The sequence below is a fragment of the Littorina saxatilis genome, unplaced genomic scaffold (genome assembly GCF_037325665.1).
Source record: "Littorina saxatilis isolate snail1 unplaced genomic scaffold, US_GU_Lsax_2.0 scaffold_3306, whole genome shotgun sequence".
Lineage (NCBI taxonomy): Eukaryota > Metazoa > Mollusca > Gastropoda > Littorinimorpha > Littorinidae > Littorina > Littorina saxatilis.
Window position 1 is genome coordinate 158 of NW_027128267.1, and position 2,826 is coordinate 2,983.

The window sequence follows — 2,826 nt, forward strand, 5'->3', positions numbered from 1 at the left end:
TTTCTTTCTTTCTTTATTTGGTGTTTAACGTCGTTTTCAACCGTTCAAGGTTATATCGCGACGGATTATAAGTAGAGGTTACATGCTGAGTCTCAGTAATCACTGAGACGAGGTATGTAACCTCTTTATTCCTCCGTTCTTCAGTTATTCAAAGAAAAGAGGAGTTTTTCTGCCGTGTATTGGCAAAATTAAGGCAGTAAGTCCAAATTTGGTCAAAATGAGATTTTCATATCATATCTTGTGTCAAAATTTCTAAGATGTGCGATCAATATTTATGGACTTTTTGAAGAAGTAAGTCCACTAAAAAATAATTAATCAAAGGATAAAAATCGGCAAATGGAAGCAAGTCCAGGGACTTTTGGTTTTCAGGTTTGCACTGGACTTACTTCCTTGCAAGCCTCAAAACGAGTTTGCATGGTTTAGCGCTCTATGTCCATTAGCCAATCGCGTTCACCCTTTTGTAATCCTGACTGCGGTTAACCAATCAGAACTAAGCTTATTGTATCATTATTTCCCTGGCCTTTGTCGGGGAAAATGGCGATGAGAGCTGCTGCCGACGTGTTCAACTATCCGAAGCAACAGTAAGTTGGTTTGTTTGTTTCATTTTTGTTGTTGGCTTTTTGCGTTCCGGTCTGAAATGACTCTCTCTCAATAGATGTATGAGAATTTACAACGACAACACAGATTTTCTGACTGATTTGGGTATTTCAATGTGCACTTGCATTTATACGGAGCTAGCAAGTAAAATGCCATAGTTCAAATGCCCATTTATTATAGTTTTGTTGTTGTACGCTACTTCTACCGTGACTTCTTGACTATTCACTTCTGCTCCGTATTTTCATCATGATATTTATGGATGCATTTAGCATGTTTCTAATACAAAGAGATAGTTGTTTTGATCTAGAATGAGTGACTTGTGGTCTTGAGCGCTGACAGCGTGTTAGATCTGGAACAGTATGACATTATACTGGAGGATTGTTCTCCGGTCTCTTTGTGCTTCCAACCATCGGAATAAGTATTATGTCCTATTGTATTTGACAGAAATGTGAGTCGAAGTGGGACAGGCAGCGACGACAGCTGCAGCACACTGAGGGATACTCGCCACCACTGACCCTTTATGTTCAAGGGCCCAAAACAAGGTATGTTTCACTGACACAGCCAAAAATAGCGTGCAACATTTTTTCATTCCTTTCTTTTCTCGGGCTGAAGAGGTATATTTTAAAACGAGCAACATCTTTACATCATTTTCGTTGCAGTAGTATTGCCCCCCGCGGGTTAGGGGGAAGAATTTACCCGATGCTCCCCAGCATGTCGTAAGAGGCGACTAACGGATTCTGTTTCTCCTTTTACCCTTGTTAAGTGTTTCTTGTATAGAATATAGTCAATTTTTGTACAGATTTTAGTCAAGCAGTATGTAAGAAATGTTAAGTCCTTTGTACTGGAAACTTGCATTCTCCCAGTAAGGTAATTGTACTACGTTGCAAGCCCCTGGAGCAAATTTTGATTAGTGCTTTTGTGAACAAGAAACAATTGACAAGTGGCTCTATCCCATCTCCCCCCCCCCCCCCCCCCCCCCCCCCTTTGCCCGTCGCGATATAACCTTGAATGGTTGAAAACGACGTTAAACACCAAATTAAAATAAGAAAGTTGCAGTAGTATTAGTATCAGCAGCAGCAGCAGTAATCGTTTGTCATTATAGTAGCCCGGGGGGGGGGGGGGGGGGGGGGGGGGGGGGCGGTAGGTGATGTGCGCGGGAGAGGAAAAGGATGATGTGAAGGAGGGTGGGGAGGAGATTTGTCAATAAAATGTCTCACTTTTGCTGCCTTTTTCATTTGACAGATGTGTAAGCGTTGCTGGCAGGTTGCAACTGCGAGATACAACCACCTCGGCTTGCAGGAGAAGAGGCCACAATGGAACTTGCCCAAATGAAAATGCCAGCAGCATACGACGGTTATGGGCCAAAGAAGAGGAAGAGGAGTAATACTGACAACTTTCAGTTTGACAATAACAGATGCTGAGCGCAGAGATGCAGAACGTGGGGACGAGGAGGGGGAGGAGGTGGGGGGGGGGGGGGGGGATTGTATGTTGTTTGTTAGTTATCAAAACAGGCTCATGGAAAAAAAATCTGCATCCAGTTAATCGCTGTAGTTGATAATTGTCATCAGTCGGATGGCAGAATGTCAGTGAATAGTTTTAGAAGGGATGTAGACTGTAACTGGGGTAGATGGGGTGATAAATAAATATACTACATCATAGTTTGCAGGTTTGTGGTTTTGCTAGTTGAACACTCAACTACAATGTTTGTGGACAGTGTGTGAATTACTATGTTACTATGTAATTCTACTAGCAAATGTAGCAAATGGTGTACAACTACAAATGTTTATATAGTTCATCACACAGTTTTCAAGACTAATTAAACAAATTTTGTTCAAAAGTGGAACACTTCAGCTGAAAGTCAACACTGCACGATAATATTGTTAACTCTGGTATAATGGCGGTTTGTCAAACCATTTCTTTTTGTCTTGCTGTTGCTTTAATTTTGTGTCCTTTGGAAATCAAGACTGCACGATTATCTATTGTTAATTCTGGTATAATGGCGGCTTGTCAAACCAGTTCTTTTTGTCATTCTGTTGCTTTAATTTCATGTACTTTGGAAATCAAGACTGCACGATGACCTATTCTTAATTCTGGTATAATGGCGGCTTGACACACTAGTTATTTTTGTCATGCTGTTGCTTTAATTTTGTGTCCTTTGTAAATCGTTAGTCAAGACTCAAACTCAATAAATAAAACGTCTTATTGTCAGATCCTGGATTCTAATTCTTA

At 40.9% G+C, this 2,826-nt stretch overlaps 1 long non-coding RNA gene across 1 annotated transcript; it reads left to right on the forward strand.

Moving 5' to 3' along the window:
• The first annotated feature begins 336 nt into the window (after positions 1-336).
• Positions 337-2,063, forward strand: LOC138956635 (uncharacterized). The gene is made up of 3 exons (XR_011452734.1): positions 337-581; positions 1,042-1,139; positions 1,840-2,063. It is a non-coding gene; the product is annotated as an uncharacterized lncRNA (long non-coding RNA).
• The last annotated feature ends 763 nt before the right edge of the window (positions 2,064-2,826 follow it).